The sequence below is a fragment of the Macrotis lagotis genome, chromosome 1, assembly GCF_037893015.1.
Source record: "Macrotis lagotis isolate mMagLag1 chromosome 1, bilby.v1.9.chrom.fasta, whole genome shotgun sequence".
NCBI classification, from domain to species: Eukaryota; Metazoa; Chordata; class Mammalia; order Peramelemorphia; family Peramelidae; genus Macrotis; species Macrotis lagotis.
This window is the reverse complement of record NC_133658.1, coordinates 123,716,732-123,738,558: the sequence shown is the minus strand read 5'-3', so window position 1 is coordinate 123,738,558 and position 21,827 is coordinate 123,716,732.

Below are 21,827 nucleotides of genomic sequence, written 5' to 3'. Positions count from 1 at the left end.
AGGTCCTAGAGAACAGATTCACTTGTGTGTTGGAATGCTGTTTAAAGAAATAACACTTGTTTGACTCAAGATGGTCTACCTACTCCTCTCTGCTGCTGATGTTAGGAAACTTTTTTCCCTTTTTTTTCCTTTTTAATTTAAAGCAATGGGGTTAAGTGACTTGCCCAAGGTCACAAAGCTAGGCAATTATTAAGTATGACTGAGGCTGGATTTGAACTCAGGTCCTCCTGACACCAGGGACAGTGCCATCTAGTTGCCCCAGGTGTTTGGGAACTTTCCAGGGATTGATTGTCAGTGGTTACTTCTAGCAGCACCGACCAGACTTGAATCTAAGTTTCCTGACCACAGTCCTCACCACTATCATTCCAGGTCAGTGACTTTTCAATGAGGCAGCAAGGTTTCACAGTGGATAGAGTATTAGACTTGGAGTCAAGAAATCCTGAGTTCAAATCCAGCCTCAAATACTTATTAAATGTGTGACCCCAGACATGTCACTTTACCCTGTCACTTTGTTTCAGGTTCCTCATATGTAAAATGAACTGGAAAAGGAAAGATAAACCTCTCCAGAAATTTTGTCAAGAGAACCCCAAATGGGGTTAGGCAGAGGTGGACACGATTGAAATTACTGAAGAACAACAAAGTGACCTTTCTACTATTTCATGCTACTACTCCAATCTCTTGTAGAACACTCCAGTACACACAAAGAGAAAACTGTGTATATGTGAGAGTCAGGTAGAGATGGCAGGTCATTGAAGGGAAAGGAATTAAAAATTTATATGATACCCACTGTTCACCATACACCATGCTAAATGCTATATAAATATCTCATTTGATCCTCACAAGTCTGGGAAGTAGGTGCTGTTTATAATCCCATTTTACAATTGAGGAAACTGAGGTGAATAGAGGTCATTTAAGTCATTTAAGACTTACTCAGGGTCACCCAGTTAGTATGTCTCCCTGACTCTAGACTCAACTCTCTATTACTTACAGTACCTAACTGCCTGTTGAAATGAGAACTATGAAACAGGTAAAGCATTATCATCAGGGTCCTTCACCTTTCTTGGAACTTCTCCCCTCATCATCCTGTCTCATACTCACCCCATATACATTCTCAGATTCTTTTCATTCCACAAAAGTACAAATGATTAATAACATTTTGAAATGTTATCCTTTCTAATAGTATTTGCATTTTTTTAAAAAAATCAATAAGTACTTATTGAGGTCCAGTACATGAAAGTATTCACTCAATAGGCTGAAAGAAGTTCGAAGAGTGCCCCTGTGTGTAAGGAAGCCAACCCCTCCTTGGCACTGTCTCCAGTTTGACCTTTAGTTCTGAATTTCTACTCCATAAGTTGTCTGTGAAGACTTCTTTTATCCTCTGAATAGTCTAGCAAGCACCAGTATCCTGGTTTAACCTTTGGTTTCCATGGGGAGATGTCTTTCATGGAGGTTTAACCAAAGTCAGAGGCTACACAGGGACATATACTCAAAAAAAAAATATTACCAGCTAACAGATAAAAAATGATGAAAGTTAGAAAAGTAAGGGCTGGGAAAGTGGCCAAGAATATAAAATGATCTTGAATTCCTTTCCCTCCTTTTTAATTATTTATTAGTTTCCTTATTGTCTTTAGCCTATAAGCTAGAACCCTACATGATGACAGGACTCTTACCATCTAAACCATTATCTGAGGTTCCCTTTGTCATTATGCCTGCACAGGCGATTAAATTAATAATTACTATGAGAACAAAGTGATAATTAATAGTTATTATTTAGTGGGTATTGCTGTATATTAAACTCCTAATTAAGGAAGCACTAGGGCACACCCAGAAGGAAGTATGAGTTCTAAGAGTAGAGTAAGGCCATATACCCTTACTAGGGAAGCCTCAGAGTTCTCTTTTTTAAGTCGAGCATTCCTTAGTACTAGGAATAAATGAGTTCCCATTCTTTTCAAACCCCAAATGGAATGGAAGAAGAGAAGAATGTTTAGAGAAAGAGAATACCCTCAGATGGTATTCTTGTAGGACACTAGATAACTTTGCAGAACTGAGACTGTTCATTACAAATGATGCTGGTTTAATCATGTTTTAATGTTATTGTTCATAATATAGTCAGTATGTCTTTCCCTTTCAGATTACTTTCGATTTAGTTTGTATGTGGCCAGCTAGATGGCACAGTGCCAGTCCTGGAGTCAAGAAGACTCATCTCCCTGAGTTCAAATTCAGCCTCAGACACTTATTAGCAGTGTGAAGCTGGGCAAGTCACTAAACCCTGTTTGCCTCTGTTTCATCATCTATAAAAGGAGATCAAGAAGGAAATGGCAAACCATTCTATTATCTTTGTCAAGAAAGCTTTAAAGGGCTTTCGGAATCAGACACGGTTAAACAACAAAAACTCTATATATTTCATATATATATACATATATATATATATATATATATATATATTAGTCTCCATTAAAATATGAATTGCTTAAGACTGAGGTTAGTTCTTGCTTTTTCTCAGTATCCTCAGAGCTTAATAAAGTTTCTGTCAGTTAGGAAGAGCTTGATAAATATTTGTTGCCTGACAAAATTATGTTCTTGGTTCTGCTCTCTTCATTTTGTATTATTTCATCCAAATTCTCCCATGTTTTCCTAAATTTCTTTTCTTCTCCAGTTCTTTTTCCTGTAACAATAATACACTATACTCATATTCTACAATTTGTGCAACCCTTATCTAATCAATAATTACCTACTTTGTTTCTAAGTTTTTATTATGATCAAGATAATTGCTATAAATGTTTTGGTACAAATAGGTATTTTTTTTCAGTCTTTGACTTCCCCATTACATAAAAGATTTTGGAAAGAATTAGCAGCACCACTCTATCATGCACATCCCTCCTTTTAGTGGCCTTAAAAGCTTATGACTCAAATCCCACATCCAGGATCAACATCCCTGTTCCCTCCTTCCCCAGATACAGTCATTCAAAAGCATAAAAATTTTGTAATGGCCACATGGTGGGTAATATCCCCCTAAGGACCTCATTCTAAGTGAGTCTACTGCCTTGCCCCAAGCACAAAAAAAGACATTCAGACCTTGGAGCTATAATTCCAGAGAACCAACAAATTTTACCAGTCTCAACACACAATAGGAACTCCATGCTTAGACATTCATTCCAATTAAATGAATTTCAATCACCTGTCATACAATCACATGCATTCCTCAATTTCAAGATTATGTAGAAAGAATGTCACTTCAGAAGATCAGAATTTTAATCCTCTTGGAACAAACTTAAACAAATTGCTAATCTCTCTGAATCTCAATTTCCTCATCTGTAAAATGGAGATGTAGCAATAATAAAATTAAAATATGGACATTTACATGGTGTTTTAAGTATTACAAAGTCCTTTATATAGTTTATTTCATTCCATTTCATTTGACATCTGTCCTACCTTTTTCACAGGATTTTTGTAAGGATCAAATGAGAAAACATTTATGGAAGTATTTATAAAATATAAAGTATTATGAAAAAGTATAGCACTATTATTACTCCCCTTTTATTAGTCTGTAAAACTATAATAAACATGTTCAACTCTTTCCTAATTCTACTGCTTTTCCCTTAAATTGTGTATTTATTTGTATATAGCTTGTTTATATAGCTTGTTATATTTATTTGCATGGATCTTCCCCATTAGAGTATAAGCTCTTGGAGGGTAGGGACTGTCTTTTGCCTCTTTTTGCATCCCCTAAAGCATTTCGATCCCTTTACAATCTGGCTCCTACCTGTTCTTCTTGGCTTATTGTACATTATTTCTTTTCACAGACTCTTGAGTCCAACTAAATTGACAGTATCCCATATTCCTGTTCTTGACTGGAATACTTCCCCTCACCTTCTCTTCTCAGAATTCTGACTTCCACCCAAGCACCATCTACTCCAAGAGGTCTTTAGTGACTCTCAGTTGGCAAGGGCCTCCCCCCCCCCGCCGAAAGTCATGTGTATTTGCTTTGAAGATGTCATTTATGTGCAAATGTATAAATGTATAAATCAAGAAGGATGAAAGGCAAGAACTATCTGACTTTTTCATATTTATATCTTCAGTACTTAATATACTTGTCACACTGATAACAATTTCTAGGTCCTGACCTCTCTCCTGTACCTCTCCACTACATCTCTACCAGCATTTCAAGTCCAAGATATTCACAACTCCCTGAAAACAAGAGCTGTCTTTTCATTCTTCATTTATTTTTTTATTTATTTTCACATTTACTAAAATATTCTTGTGCTGAGTAAACGTAATCTCCCCTCCCCCCACAAAAAAATATAAAACCTCATGAGAAATAAAGTGAAAGAGAAAAAAAATGTGTTTCAATCTGTGTTCTGATACCATCAGCTGTCTCTCAGGTGGATCACATTCTTTATCATAAGTCCATCAGAGAAGTTACTTCCATACTTTTCCACAGTTGCTGTTGCTGATTCTAATTCCCTCCATCCATTTCTCCCCATTACCATTTATTATATTTTCCCTCTCCTTTCACTCTGCCCCTCTTCAAAAATGTGCTGTGGGGCAGCCCAGTGGCACAGTTGACAGAGCACTGGCCCTGGGGCCAGGAGGCCCCCAAGCCCACATCCCACCCCAGAGACCCAGCAACCACCCAGGCCCTTGGTCCCAGACAGGCCACCCAATCCCACCACTTTACAAAAAGTAAAAAAGAGAACATGTTGTATCTGAATATCCTCTCCCATGATCTACCCTCTCCTTTATCACCTCTATCCCTCCCCTTCCCCCCAATCCCCTTTCTCTCTGTTTTCTTCTAGATTTCTATACCCTATTGAGTATGTATGAGTGTTTCAAGAGCTGTCTTTTCTACCCGTATCCTCAGGGCTTTGCCCATAGTATTTAAGAATCAAGGCTTTAGTCATTCATTTGTTCATTCAACTAAGCTTATTATCTTTTCCCCTAAATCTGCTTCTCCTTTGATTTTAGTATCTCTGTTAATGGTATTCTTTCTCAAGGTTTAAAACCCAGGGGGTTATCTATATTTTCATTTATACTTTTCCTTATTCTTAGAATACCATTCTCTCCCTAATTCTCTAATCTTTGAAATCCTACCTGTTTGCCACAAATAGGACAAATGTGTCATATCCTCAGATTAAGAAGTGGAATAGATGATATATAGACTTGGAATCAGGAAAATCTGAGTTTGAATCCTACCTTAGATAATTACTATGTGACCCTGGGCAAGTCATTTAACTTCTGTGTTCCTTGGGTTCCTCATCTATAAAAATGGGTATAATAATAGCACCTACTTCATAAGACTGTTGTGAGATTCAAATTAATTAGCATAATCTTTACCATAATCTTGGCACAATGTCTGGAACATAGTATATACTTAATAAATGTTTATTGATTGATTCATGTAAAGTGTTTTGCAAACTTTAAAGTTCTATATAAATACTAGGTTTGTCCCATTATTGGAGAATAGGAGAATAAGGTTCCTAAGTTATCTAAACTTTGTATCCTACTCTCCTTTCACTCACCAGCATATACTCATGTGTGCATAAATGCATAGAGATATATTTAGATATATGTAGATGCACATATGTGTATATATATATATAACAGATTTTATATATAGTATATACTGAAACATATAGATATCTAAGTCAAAATTTACTATTTTATCATTTCATCAATGTGGGGAATTCCTTGTACAGAACTTCCCTCCAATACAAAAAAGAACTTCTTTAAGAGTATAAAGAGAATTAAGTGATTTGTCTAAGGTCACATAACTAGCACGAATCAAGGTAGGATTTGCATCAATTTTTCCAGACTCCAAGGTCAGTCCTTTGTCCCTTAACCCAAACTAAAATGTTCAGTAAGAGTTTTGATGAATTTAATAAGATAATATGAAGAAACTGAAGAAGGGGATGCAGAATCAAGATGGTGAAGAAAAGGCTCTTCTAAATTCCCCTCCAAAGAAACCCTGGAGAAGAGGTCTTAATTTACAGTAACTTATTTCCTCAATGAATCAGATTCTTTCTCCAACTGAAGTCTCCAAAATTCAGTATTTGGAGACTTGCACTGTCTATATTCATGAGTATATTTAATATTTTTAATAACTTGTAAGAGCAGCCCTGTGTGAATATAGTGATCTTCATAAGATTCTAGAGTACTTTAAAAATTTAATAGTGCAGGCTGTGAATATGCTAAGAACAATCTGAAAACAGCATTTAAAAGCAAATATATTGAGGTTTTAAAGGCAGACTGGAGGGGAAGTGGAGAGAATTGCTACTACTGGCCTGTTTCAATAACAATACAAATTGGAAGCTAAAAAAATTGAGGAAGGGAATATATATGTCTCCTGGTTTGGGTATTTTTATTTTTTGCTGTTGTTGTTTGTTTGTTTTTAAGCTTGGAAAGTGCATAAGACACTTGAAAGTTTCTGAAGGAGAGTATCAATTTGGAACCTTTGATTTGAGTTATATGCTTTAAGACCAGCCCCTTTAAGAAAATTCCAGATTCCTACCCCCCAATGAAAAGCAATGGTTCTACAAGGCATGTGGAACAACAGTGACACACAGTGGTTGTGTCATAGAATCACAATGGCTTAACCCTGTGGGTTGGCTCCCCAGGCTCTCTCTTTGGAAACCTGTGAAATGGGAAGCATTTTTTCTATACTGTATCCATGGTCTTCATCTAATAAACTTCCTTATTTTGTGTTTTTATGTCAATTTCCAAGCATGAGCCTGCTTACCTTTCTTTTTTTTTTTTTTTACTCAAATTCCTGATTCAATAGAAAGAGCTGCCAAGGGCACTTTTATCATCCTCGGTTTGTAAAAGATTCTCTTCCTGCCAGAGAAGTTAATTGGTTTTTAATTGTCTGCCCTCATAAGCAGAAATCAGGAAACCCTTTCATTGTAGAACCATGAAGAGAACATTTCCCAGGGCTTTCCTTCTCTCACAATTTCAGATCTAGTTAATGGGAGTACCACATGCACATCTAGAAAGGAATATCTCCCTCTATATGAAACATGTTACAAAATTCCAGGTCTAACTAGTCATTCTGGTCATCCATTTTCAGTTTCCATATACTCACATGCTAGTGGATAAGCACATTGAGTCCTGAATGCATCAGACTGTTAGATTTTCCCTCTCAACTATATATTCCAGGCAACAGGACAAAATTCACATTATTTGATCCCATGCTAAGAATTGGGAGAGACCAAAAGGCTTACCTGCATAAGTGTTTTACAAAATGTGGATGCTTGGTTGGCTCTCCAGCCAGTTTTGTCATGATAAAGTTATAATTTTCCAGATGTTAAATGTGTATTTGGGCTTTTTTCCTTTTCCATTCTAAAGCAACAACCAGAAAGACTATCAGAGAGCCCTAAATGGAGTAGCCTGGATCATACATGGCCCCCAGTGATCCTTTTATTGTTTTTGCCACTTCTGCAGTTTTTTTACTTTTCCCAGGTCTTCTCCACACTGAGCAATCACATGAACAATTGAGATGAAGAGACTGGTTACGAAAGCCATGTCTTACCCAAGTAAGTTTACCTGTTCTATTTCTCATTTTAAATTAGGAAAGATTTGGGGACTTGGAGGAGGAAAAGAGAGAGACACGAGAGGAGAGGGCCACTGCTGACAGACTGCCGAAATCATAAGCAAACGATACATAACATTTTCCAGCACCAAAGGCAAGGGAGGTCAGAGGATGAGGGAGGTGGGGGTGAGGCAGGATGGAAAAGAGGAGTCTAGTTGATATCATTTTTTTCCTTATGGGAATGCTAAATCTTTGGAGTTATGTGTTGGTTTTTCAAATCATTTTCCCTCTTTCTTCTCCCTGATGGCCACATAATCTGCACTCTAGGGAAGCCAGACACCAGACAAGTCAGCTATTCTGAAAATGCACAAACAAAAAGCCCTCTTGGCAGTGAGAACCACATGAAAGTTCTCCGAATAGCTCCTCCTCACACTCGGACATGTTTTTCCAAGTCAGTAAGGCTGGTATGAGGAGAGAGGAGAATTGGGTAAATGTGTCCAGTTAGAATTCATTAAAGAAACTAGAGCAGCAAGACTGGAAAGGGTTCAGGGAATAACCCTGACCAATGACAGCTCTGCTAATGGTTCCCAGCTATTGGAGGGCACATGAGTGATACCCATTAAGTGCACGTGTAAGACGTGGTGTGAGTTCTCTGTGTGCATCCAATGAAGACTAAACCCTTAATTTATTTCATATGTAGTACACTCCTCTGCCTGGCATTTCGGGCTTTAGCAAAGTTATGCCTTAAAAGGTTATACCAAACAGTCTCACTGTGCTTTGTTGGACAAGAGTGGAAACAGTTGACTTCCTACAGTTACAATAAGCATGTTTGGAGCTGCTAAACTTGAAGAAGTTAGAAAAGAAAAGACACGGTCATATTAGGTTATTTGGTAATATTAGGAGCACCCTCAAGTCAGTTAGAACTTACTTTGAACTAAGTTCTAATTTAGGTATTATGGAAAATACAAAAAAGGATACAGATGTGTCTTGAATGGTACATGTATAAGGTACTCAGTTGTTTCCATTCTAAGGAGAAAAAGGACTTTGGATGGTAGATATGTATGTAAAGTCAGCCCTGTCATGCATCTGGACTTGCTTGAAATTCTAGTCATTATTATTCTTTGTAATGTGGTCATTCTAAGAATGGCTAATACTGCTAATTGTATTCTCATTTAAGAGAGGCTATTATTTGCTCATTCTGAAAATCTAAGGAATATAAACATGGTAGAGCCAGAGAAGGGGGGTGACAACTAAGAGAGTACCAAAATCAATTAGAAGTTAAAAGTAGATGGCAATCATTATAAAAGTCTCACTCATTCCTTTGTGCAAACAAAAGCAAAATTTCTAGAAAATGGTAGCCACTTACCATGCCTCAGGTTGAAGGTCCTCTAATGCACTAAGTGCCAGGCAAACTGTGATTCATCTTCCCTGTATATCACTAGGGCCTCAGTCAAATTCAAAAATCAGCCCCAGATCTCTTTGGGGTAAGGATAGCCTGAATAAAGAAAGAAACAAAGAAATGATGCCATTACATTATCCAAACAGCAAGCATTTATTAAACACCTACTGTGTATAAAATACCAAGCTAGATACCAGGGGAGATACAAAGTTTAGAAAGTTATTCTCTCTGCCTTTAAACCCTCCAATAAAGCAATAGAACCCCAAACTAAATGATTATACATAAAACAATAATAAATGATAAATGAATTCTTGTTGAAAAACAAGGCATAAAAAGTTTGTGGGACTATTGAACAATGGAATTATGTTCCCTGAACCAGAGTGCTCTTTTCACTATATCATCTACTTCCCCCATGATCTTTTGACAAGTGCTTTTAGCTAACTATATTATTATTGGTCAATTCAGTTCAAGAAATATTTAGATACTTTCTGTGTACTCTGCTAGTACTGAATTAATTACAAAATTTAAATAAGACATAGTTTTTGTCTGTTCTTATAGCCCTGATATGGGTAGGTAGGTTGCACAGTAGATAGAGCACCAGGCCTGGAGAAAAGCATTCTCATTTTTCTGAGTTCAAATCCCACTTTAGACACTTGCTAGCCATGTGACCTGTCCAAGTCACCTTTTACCTCAGTTTCCTCATCTGTAAAATAAGTTACAGAAAGAAATGACAAACCACTCCAGTATCTTTGCCAAGAAAATCCCAGAAGGTGTCAAAAAGAGCCAGACACAACTGAAATTACTGAACAATAAGAACTAAATGAATCTGATGGTTTAATAGGGAGAATGACAGAGTATATATCTCAATAAATATTGCTTTTTTTATAAACTGACCTGACCTCCTTCAAAGAAAATAAGGAATATGGCAACAGATGCTGGCTCACTGACAAAAGAACCCAGAGAAGAAGCATAGACTATACCTGCCATTTCTCGTGACCAAGTTGAGCTCTCACACTCAAGCTACTGTTTTAGCACTGTTAAGCCAAACTCTCCTTGTCTTCCTCTATGTGTTCCCAGTTCGATTTCTGACTGTCTGCTCAAGGACCATCATGGTGGTCCTGCCTTGGTGTTTCACAATCTCCAGGTTCAGTAATGTGGTGCAATAGATTACTGGGCTTAAAGTCATGGAACCCAACTTCAAATCATACACTCACATTTTCTACCTATGGGACCTGGGCTTCAGTTTCCCCATCTTAAAAATGTAGAAGCTGGGCCAATGACATCTAAGGTTCTGTCTAGTTCCAGATCTGTCTTCTAAAATTCTGGCTTGACAGTCTCCCCTCCAATTCCTGGCTTTGACTTTGAATTGGTGTTTTACTGACCTCAATTAATCTCTATCCTTATTTCTTTCATTTGGCTTCTCTTTTCAGACAAAAAACAGCTCTCCAAAATTACCCAGTACAGTCTGTCACAATTCTACCAGTCCAAATTAACCCTTGTCTTCCTGCCTGCTTTTTTGGAACATGATAATGCTCTAATTTTTATGAATTACTGCAATTTACCATCCCCTTCCCATTCATTATATGATTTTCAAATTCTAAGAAGTTATTAACAAGGGAGTTTTTCTCTGTGTGTGTGTATGTGTGTGTGTGTGTGTATGAAAATTTTAAATATAACTAGCCTTACAAATATGTAAATTTCTGTACATTACATATATTTTTCTTTTGTGTGATATATGCATACTAATAGTTAAAATGTATGTGTTTGTGTGTGCATGTATGTTTGTCAGACACAAAAATAAATATTCCCTAACTCTAATAGAGAAGAGTTGAAGAGAAGAAATGAGGATCTAAATTGTATCCTGCTATGACACTCATGGGTAATTTTGATAGACAAATGGAAATTAACCCCAATTAAAATCTGGCCATAATGCTAGGTCAAGGCTTCTAGTTAGGCTTTTGATACAAGATAACATTATAATTTTAATGGTCAAAAACGATTATTAGCACTTGCCAGCTTTCAGTTCTATCCAAAGAATTGGAACCTTCAACAATGTACATCCTGACTTACAAATACAATTCCTTGCCAGGATAAAACCTTTGCCATATATTAAGTTTTCCTTTGCCATATATTAAATTTAATTAAATAACTTTATTGGACAGAGGATGGGGACAGGATAGGCATACATCAGTGCTTGTTGTACTAATTTCATTTGAAGAATTCTAAGATCAGGCACAGTGGTAGCCTTCAGAAATATTCTTTGAGTGTCTTAGGCTTGGTACTTAAAAAGCAAGAATGTACCTGCCAAATAAAAAGTCAAATGGATTTCTAGTAGCCTCTGTGCCAGTAATGGGAAGTGTGTTCTCTAACTCCACAATGATGTATACATACCTAAGAGAAACCATTGACTAAGACACCTAGGGAACAAAGCAAGGATCTATTTTAATAAAAGACCTAAAATCCTACTTTTGCCTATTTTCCAAACAATAAAAACATCATTAGAGTCATATTAATAAACTTAAATGCATAAAATGTCAAAGACTTGCAATATCATCAGTGTGGGTACTCCTTTTACTTTGGAATGTAGAGTGCAGTATACCTAAAATGTGTAGTCTTAAAATGTTCTTTGAATGTCTGAGAAGTTATCTAATTTGCCCAAGGTCACATATGTGACAGACTTAAACCCAGGTCTTCTTATTATCCGAAGATACACATTCCAAGTCCAGCACAATCCACTATGTCACATTACATTTCTCTAGGGCCCATTAGCTAGTAGCATATATATTTGAAAGGAAAAAGAAGAATTCTTTAAGATTAACTTAATAATGTGTTTGTGTGTGTGTGTGTGTGTGTGTGTGTGTGTGTGTGATCTATTCTAACCTTGATTGTACAAATGAGAAAACAGAGTCTCAGAAAAGAAAGATGATTTGTTCAAGGATTAGTGGTAGAAAGTTCTGATACTAACCTCTTGGGTAGTACTTTTTCCACTACCTAATAAATAGATAAATGAATAAATGCTCTCAAATATAGATAAGTGTTATTTCTCATTTACAAGTCTACTCAATCTCTTCAAGCCAGTGTCTAGCTCTATGATTACAATCCAGTTTCAATTAAAATTTTCAGGAACTGGAAGGCACAGATATTTTTATATCTTTATATCTTGCTTGGACATCTGTCTTCCCTCCCTTTCATTCTGGAAGTAATAATAGTAATAATATTATTGATTAATAATAATAATAATAATAATAATAATAGGCATCTATATAGTATTTATCATGTGCCAGAAACTGAACTAAATGCTTTATAATTACTGTCTCATTTGATTCTCACAATAGTCCTAAGAAATAAATGCTAATAATAGTCCCACTTTACAGGTGAGGAGACAAATAACCAGAGGTTAAACAACTTGCCTATGGTCACAAAGCTAGTATGTTTTTGAGGTCATATTTGAACTCAGGTCTTTCTGTCCCCTGGCCAAGTATTCTATCCACTGGACTACCTAGGGCTCCCAAGGCATGGGCAAAAATGTAAATTTTTCTGAATAGCCAAGAAAGGGAGGGTCCAGCAAAAATGTGAATTTCCTCTGGATAACAGAAAAGAGGTTGAAAGTGCTTTCAGCTTTTATGTCAGCAAAGCTCTGTCATTTTCGGGGGGAAATGGCTCTGAGGCTACTAGGCAGGGTGCTGATAAATGTTTAACAACCAGCTCTTCCAGGGGGAAAATTAAAAACTGTACCCACCACACATTTTTAAGTTTAATTTGTACTATTACCATCTGCTCCATCTTTTTCTTAAGGATAGGCAACCAACAAAACAGCAAATCAAACTATGATTTGTAACACTGGCTGATTTCCAAGACGCAAATGCTCACATGAAAAATTTAACAACCGGCTCTGGCTCCTGTACAACACTGCATTTGAGCTAGGTGAAATGGTTCCTCTTGGAAAATGAGTCTTACCTCGGTGCTACACCCTTGTAGAAAAATAGAAAGAGGGAGAGAATAAGAAATCCCAGGAAGGCCTGAGAAAAAGGTGAGGTTGAGTTTCTAGATCCAAACCATAGGTGACAGTCATCAGCCTACTGAAGGTCCTCTTCTGAGGCAGACACAAGACACTAGCCCTTCTGCCTCCTACTTTGCCAAGCAGCAAGCGGTCCGATTTCCAATCCCCCTTCCAGTTCCTCGGCCTGGTTCCAAGGCTAGCTTTCCCAGCTGGGAGCCCTCCCTGTTTGTGCCAGCCCTTTCTTTTGTCTTCACTTTCTTCCATTTGGCTTAATAAAGCCAGCTTTTGGCATATTAAAACTTAATTTGTTTAAGGACAAACAGTTGGAGGCCTCCTTCTCCAGGGTCGGAGTGACAGATCACACGATGAGAGGAAAAGCTTTGGGGGCTGCAGATTTGGCAGGTCTCTGTCTCTGAGGAGAGACAAGTGTGTTAGAAGCTCATTGTCATGTTTCCAAAAGGCATTTCCCAGAGCTCCAAGGTGGAGCTGTTTACCAATACCGTGATCTCTCCCCAGATGCAGTTGCTACTGCAGCTAATTAAGAGAACAATTAAGACTAAGGCAATCAGTCAAGTACACAGATCCGAGTCATTTTCTCGACTCTCTGATGCTGTGCTGTCTCCCAGAGGGCTGAACCTTATTCACTCATTCAGAAAATGACAGGAAGGAGCTATTAAATATCTGAAAACCATAAAAACGCAATCACACTGTTCTCGAGCCGAGCCGCTCACCAGAGACCAGCACCAAGCAACTTTAGAAACTTGCTTGTCCCCACCACCCCAATCCACATACTCACAACAAATAAGAAGATTAATCAAAACCAGCTCAGATCAAAATTTAATTATGGGATGGGAATGGCGAAAGCCTGTGTCTGCAAACACCTGATTTCTTTTTTTTATGGTTTATGATTGATCAATATTACTCCACATCAGCCGAATGCATGACAAAGTCCATGGGGTGTCTTTAGAAAGGAAGTAACAGATTAAATATTGAGCTAAACAATTTAATCTCCGCCTGAAAAGGTTTTTAGATATTTGTAAAGGTAAATCCTATTAGAGTGGAAAAGTCCCCCTGTGCTGGGGTTATAGAGCCTCCTTGGAAGGCATAAACACAGACCTATAATGCCTTAAATGAAAGCCTCCCTCCCTCTACAGCACACTTAAGTAATGAAAGAAAAAGTAATACATTTTACATTAGATTTTAAAAATATATATTTTAGTGGAGAAACTTAATATTAGCTCTTTAGCATTTGCTGAATCTCTCAATATTAGCTTGGCATGTTCCTGTGTATCTGTACTCAACAAAACACTTGCATAAAAATATTATTTCTGATCACCTGGAGCTAAACATGAAGTTTGAAATTTTTTAAGAGGTTAAGATTGAAATGAAACTCCAAATTGTTTAACAAATAATTATTGAGTATCTCTTATATCCCATGGGAAGGGTGGATGATGAATGCATAGGACACAATTCCTGCTTTCAAGAAATTCATAGGAAATCAAGGTTTTTACATTGTTTCTTAGTAGTAGTTTCTTAGCTGAGAACAAAGAATGTGTCCAGTGTATGTATATGTTGATATAGAGACATATGATACCATCCCCAGCTCTCAAAGATTCCATGCGAACCCATTCAAAAATATACAACATACTTATGTATATTTATACATATAAATAGACTTATACATGCACAGAGAGGGCATGCCTGACTCTAAGTGCCTGCCTTTGAGATCCAATACATGCTCTGTTTTTTCTGTAGCCATATGTGTATATTTATATATAATTCACATTATACATGTAAACACACATATACACACACATAAAACATATCTTGCATGTATAGTGGTTTATTTCAGGCTTTGTCCTTTATAGATACCAACAAAGGTTTCCCACATCCATGTAAGGCTAAAGAGATGAATAGGTCAGCTATTTGTCAGCTGTAGCTTGAGCCCAAATCAATGTCACAGATGAGCTGGTGTTCTCCAGCAAGCCATTAGTGGAGTACTTCCTTCTAGTGAGGTTCATTTGAAGACTGAATTTGATATCACAGGATGGAATGAATCCACTGCTAAGAAATTTCTATTTTGTGCTCCATCAACCTTATTTTCAAAGAATATTTGGTGCTAAGAGATGGAATGATCAGAATTCTGGCTTTTATGTTTGCCCCATTTTTAAACTCTGAAGGATATATGTGTAGGCATGTTTACACACATGATTACAGACATGCATATACCCTAAAGTAAACTTTTTCTGTTTTCTCTTTAACCTTGGGAGTCCACAGGGGACTCCCACTTTTATACAATCATTTCATCACTGACAATTGAGCTATAATAAAACCTTGGACTTGGACTTGTAAGGATGTATCTAGATATCACTAGAGCATCTTTTTCTTTTTTTAAAAAATTTATGTATTTATTTTGAATTTTACAATTTTTCTCCTAATCTCACTTCCCTCCCCCCACCCCCCTACAGAAGGCAGATTGTTAGTCTTTACATTGTTTTCAAAGTATACATTGAATGTTGAATGTGATGAGCGAGAAATCATATTCTTAAGGGGGGAAAATAAAGTATAAGAGATAGCAAAATTATATAAGATAACTTTTTTAAAAATTAAAGGCAACAGTCTTTGGTCTTTGTTCAAAGTCCACAATTCTTTCTCTGGATTTAGATGGTATTCTCCATCACATAGCCCAAAATTGTGTCTGATTGTTACACTGATGGAATCATGAGCAAGTCCATTAAGGTTAATCATCATCCCCATGTTGCTGTTAGGGTGCACAATGTTCTTCTGGTTCTAAAGCATCTTTTTCTAAGATGGTATATATGCTCTAGCTTTCTGTCAATCCCTTGATAGGGATTCCTTATCAATTGATTATTTATCTTCAAAACGATTAATCAAATATGGTATACTACTCACTGTCTCTTAGTTCTATCCTTACATTCATTTCTTCTGTTGTATGTCTCTTCCCTGACCAGAACCCCAGACCATAATTGCTGAACATGGAACCACTCATCTCATTGCACAGGAAGGCATCTTTGGCAATGCTCATAGAGTTACATATTGCATTAAGGAAATCATTAGTGAAAACCAAAGTAAGAAATTATAGCCTTCTTTTCTAGAGAACAAATCAGTCAAAAAAGCATTTATTTAGCATTAATTACCCCCAAAATCTATTCTTAATTGAATATTTGTATGGATGATTATCTTTTTAAAAGTAACAATAGAAACCCCAGCACCTAGAATATCAAGGATCTTGGGTGGGACTGGGAGGGGAATGACCTATATTACTTGTAGGAAAATCAACTCATTTAGAATCCATTGCTCAGATATCAAATGTGGCCCAAAAGGAAAGAGCTCAAAGGCTTCTTTTAACTTACCAAATCTGAAAAATGTAGCATTGAATAAAAATTGCAGAAATTTAGGGTGAGGGAGAGTGGTTTGGAGAAGGGTAGCAGAAGAGAAGGTGGTGGTTTTCAGATGCTGTTTTGTCCCTGGGTAATTCAAAATGATTTTATAATGAATTTTTCCAGGCCATTAGTCCAAAATGTTTTCCAGTACCTATGCCTATTTTGAAGAGCAAAAAGAAATTAAAGAGACAACCACTGAATTTAGAATAACACCGCACTTTTACAGTCACCTTTTCAGTTTCATCATACAACAGATGAATTTTTATCAAAAAGATCATCTTTATTAATGTTTACTTATTTATAAATGTTATTTATAAGATGTAATATACTTTAAAGGAATTTTATAAAATGGGAATCTTGAATCAAATATAGGATCAGGATTTAGAACCCTCTTTCTTTGTAGTACTCAAAAGAAAATTTTGAATGGGAGCTAAGAAAAATACATGTTATTAAGGAAGAAAAGGATTTTTCACTCATAAATATTAGGAACTAGTTAGAAACTGGAATGAAAATCAGACCCTTACATCTTTCAGCAATTTATCCACCCACTATTCACTCCATAAACATTTATTAAGCATCTACTATTTACATCTCGTCCTGTTCAGAAGGAGTTGGAACCAAACAGAGCTGAATGGAGTGATCTGGAATTAAAATTTCTCACCTTTATAAAGGAAGGTTTTGAGAGAGATTCAGTGTTCCACCCTGTAGCCCTCCAATCACAGGGGAGAGAATACTGAGAGATGTGAGAAGATGTTGAGAATCCAAGGCTGAGTTAGCAGCTTGGTGATGAGTTTAAAGTGATCAGTTTAACCTGAGACACCTTGTTCCTATGGTACAAAAACAAAAAACAAAAAACCCTGTAAATTAAGTCAAATATCTAACTTAAGAGTTAAGACACAGATGACTTAAAATAGTCAACTAGTTTCAAAAAAACTCATTGCCTTATTAAGTCCAGCTATTTTTTTCAAACTGTTTCATATGCATAAAAACTCAAAGTAGAAAATTGAGGTTGCTTTATGAAAAATTAACAAATGACCCCAACAACTTCTCCTACTCTAATTTGGATAATATTGGGAAAGATATCTTAATACACATATACATTGAATCTAATATTGCTACTCCTGAAGATCAGTAAAACACATTTTCTATTGATTTGAAAAAAAAAACGGACACTAATGCATTATTAATAGAGCTGTGAATTGGTTAAAACCATTATGGAAAGGAATTTGGAATGATTCAAATAAAGGAACTAAAATGCCTATATCTTTTTCAAAAGAGAGATCACTGCTATGCTTGTGCCACCTAGTAGGTATATATTGGGGTTTAGCACAGAATAGTAGGTCCTTAAAAATATTTCCCGATTTATTGAAAGAGAACATTGACAAAAAGGCTCTATATTCACCAAAGTATTTAGGGAAGGCCTTAAAAATTGTGGCATTGTTTCAGGGGTACAATACTGTCACCCAGTTCTTACCTGTGGTTCCAAGAAGCTATAGTATGTGTAACAGTCACATACCAGTAAAACTGTCTCAGTAGACAGTTAAACCAGGTTAAGTATAACGAACAGGTCTCAATTCATTGGTGAATTAGGGAGTGTCTACCCCAAGCATGTGAAGACCACCCTTGGCGAAAGATGTGAATGAGAACAATTTGTTCCTTTGACCATAAAGAGGGCTAGAATAGGCACTATAGATTGCTTAGAGCTTGGTCAGACCTGCTGCAACATTGCCAGTCATCTTGTCTTTTCTCCCACCACTGGATTTTCAATATCAAGAGAGAGAGAGAGAGAGAGAGAGAGAGAGAGAGAGACTAATGACTTTGTGCAATTCTGCCTCACTTAAATCCAATTCATATGCAAGTCAAAATGTCACCCTGTGAAGTTGTTGGTCCTTTTGAAAAATGAACAACAAATAATAACAATGGAGCTATAAGAAACAAAAAATTATGATGAACTCTGAAAAGCATGGAAAGATTCTTATGAACTGATACAAACTGAAATAAGCAGAAGACAAAAAAAAGAGTATACACAATTATAAGAACATTAACAGAAAGAAAAAAAGCTACCAAAAAACTCTAAGAATGGAAGCAGCAAAATTACAAAGAAAAAATACCCCCAAAAAAAAGAGAGATGAGGAGACACACTCTCCAACTCCTTTGTTTTTGCAAGTTCCATGGAAACACTGAAAACATTGTTTGATTCTTTTGAATGTATTAATTACCTTTGTTGATATTTTTTCTCTTCTTCCTTCTTTTTTCTTGAAAACATTTCTTTATTATATGAAGTGATTCTTTGAGAACAGTGAGGAAGAGGGATACATGGGAAAATGTAGAATGTTAAAACAAAAGATGCCTCCACTCACTCCTTTGCAGAGGTGGGTGGTTCATGGATATGTAACATACATTTAAGATTTTTTTTTCAACGCATTGCTTGACTTTGTTGAATTTTTTTCTCCTTCCTAATTAAAAAAATACATGATGAATGATGCATGATGAATTGTAGGTGATGTTTAAAGAGCAATAAAAACCTACTTTAAAAAACAATATCTATTCATTTCAGTTAGTCCATCATAAACCTCGATTCTGAAAGTTATAACCTTCAAGCAGAACTCAACATCAGGTTAACCAATAAAACAGCTTCATTCCCCATCCTCAAAATTTCAAAATGTTTTTCCATTTTTGCTAAATTTCATCATTCTAAATGTTTTCTAAAAAAGCACAATAAGGAGTGATGAATGATGTGTGCCAAAGTATTAAGCATGTGGTTTGAATCTCATTATACCCCCCCACTCCACATAGATCTCCTAAGTGTTGAGCTCTTCTAATGCCTTCATATCCAAAGAAGATCTGTGTATGTGTGTGTGTGTGTGTCAGTGTGTGTGCACACATCCATACATGAATGAGGGATAGGGAAGGGGAAAGACTGAGAAAAAGATTTAGGGAAAACACTACTTCAAAGAATTGGCATTTTGAAAGCAGAGATATGTGGAATTTTGAAGTTTCTGAGGAATTGATAATTAATATTACATAATGAACAATGAAAAGGTGAGTGGTGAGACAGCATCATGTAACCAATGAAAACTTCAATTAAAAAAAGGAATGAAGAATGTCAACCAAAGTTTTGTCTGATAAGAAGAAATGATAGCATGGTCACTGAGCAAGGATGAATGACAGCAAATGGTTGGCCAATATTCCATTGGTATATTTATGATCTCTTAATAGAGCAAAGATGATCTCTACCATGGTGGATGGACTCTCTGTGGCAAACTTAAAAGGGGAAAAGGCAAAAATTTTATTGATTGTCAGACAAGGATGGTTTGTCATCTGCAAAACCGAAAACACCAAATCTATGAGACTTCAGATCCATTTAAATAATTGAGTGTTGAGTAAAATGTATCCAGAACCAAAACAAAAAACAAAAATTTTTTTTATAGAAAACTCATTATCTTCTCAGCACTGGCTCCCCCTTACTACCTTAAACAAAGAGTCAGATGATGTAATGAATAAAAAGTCAACCTCAAAATCAAGAGGAACATGTTGTTTAAGGAGTGTCTCTGACTTGTACTGGCTGGCTATATGAGCCTAGGTAAGGAGTAAGTCACTCAGCCCTTTGAGGCAACACCCTGAGGCTATAAGTTGCAAAGAACTAAGTAGCCATACTATTGATAGAGGTTGTGTCTTTCCCTTGCAGTTCACTTTGTCAATGAAATCACAACCAGTCTTTATCCCTTACCCCTTGCCAATCTCAGTATTTCTTTCAGTAGTATCATCATTTGCCCAGACTCCCACACATAGACAAAAAAGATAATCTAAAATGTTTCTCTCTCCTAATTTACATTCTATATCTAACCTTTTTATCAAATCTATCTCCTTTAAAAAATCTTTTAATTTCCTTTTCTTTCTCTCTGTATCACCACCATAGTCCAACGTCCAGTAGCCGACTGTATGTATTGAGTAAGGATAAATTTTGCAAGCTAAATTCAGAAAGATACATCGCCGACTTGGCTACAACATAATGAATTTTCTGTCCATAGTTAACTCAGAAGATCTTGTGCTAAAGTAGAGAGGGATTGTATCAGTATAGGATAAGGGGAAGTATCCAAACTGATGAAATTAGGGATCCTTGGAGTAATAAGGTTCAACTGTTCCAATCCAGATTAAGGTCAAGAGTAAATGAGGAATAGAGAGTTGATAGCTAGGAGAAAGAAGAAAGAACAACAAAGTAGAATTTAGATGCCCTTGAAGACTTCCAGAAACCAAACCAGATAAACTTCTTAAAGTACTGAAGGCAACAAAAGATTTGATTCTTAAGTTTCTGTCATTGTTATTTAAAAATCATTTAGAATGGAAAGGACACTACAAGGTTAAGCAAGGGCAAATGGTCTCTTAATTTGGAGGATGGGTAGAGAATGGAGTTTGCAAATTTTAGGTCAGTTAACTTATTTTCTACCCCTAGAAAAAAATCTAATATATAATTATAAAAAGATGGTTAATAAATATTTAGAAAAGGAATTGTTAATCATAACCAGCAGTATAGCTTCATTGAGATCATGTCATAACATGAAACCTGCATTTTTTGCTATGGTCAATGTGGGAATTTGTGCTTCTTTTCAGAAGAGTGGACTTTTCATTGAAGGAAGAGTAAAAGAAAAAGAGAAGACAGGAGAGTGTGTGGGTAGTGATAATGATCCTAAAAAGGAAAAAAACAGAAAAGATCATCAATAAAACATTTAAAGAAAATTAAGAGAGGAACAAAGACAAACATTATTGGTGGTACTGTGTTAAATTTAATAATATTATTTAATAAGGACTTTTGTCTGGGATCTATGAGCACCTTTTTAAAAAATAATAACTATATTTCAATATAATGAATTTCCTTTGTAGTCCAATGTATTTTGCTTTATGTGTTAAAAACATTTTGCTGAGAAGGTATACAGAAGCTTCATTAATCTGTCAAGGGAGATCATGACACATACAAACATATTAAGAACTTCTGTTTTCATTTAAAATAAAACAAGAGGTACATATTAAAAATTTGCAATTTTATTTACAAACCCATTTTTCTATTCTTTGTATGTGAATATAGTCATCATAATAGCACGCAAATGTATGTAAAGCATTTACATACTATTTAATTTAGTAACGTATGTCAATGTTCATTTGATTTTTTAATTTCACAAAAAATGAAATAAGTAGAATAGTTCATTCTGTCTGATCTCATTTCCTTTTATGATAGAGCTACTAGACTGGTAGAATGTGGAATGTTTTGGTTGCTTAGAGATTAATAAAACATTTGCAAAATATTTCACGTTATCCTTTTCTTTGGATGAGATGATGAAATTAAATTTATATGATGGGAGGTGTATTCAGAACTATTTGAAGGGTGGGACTAGTAGAAAAAGTACTGAAACTGGAGTTAAAAGACGACCATTAGAATCTCCATTTTACCACTCATTATGTGTGGTCTTGGGCAAATGATTTAACCTTCCTGGGTTTCAGGTT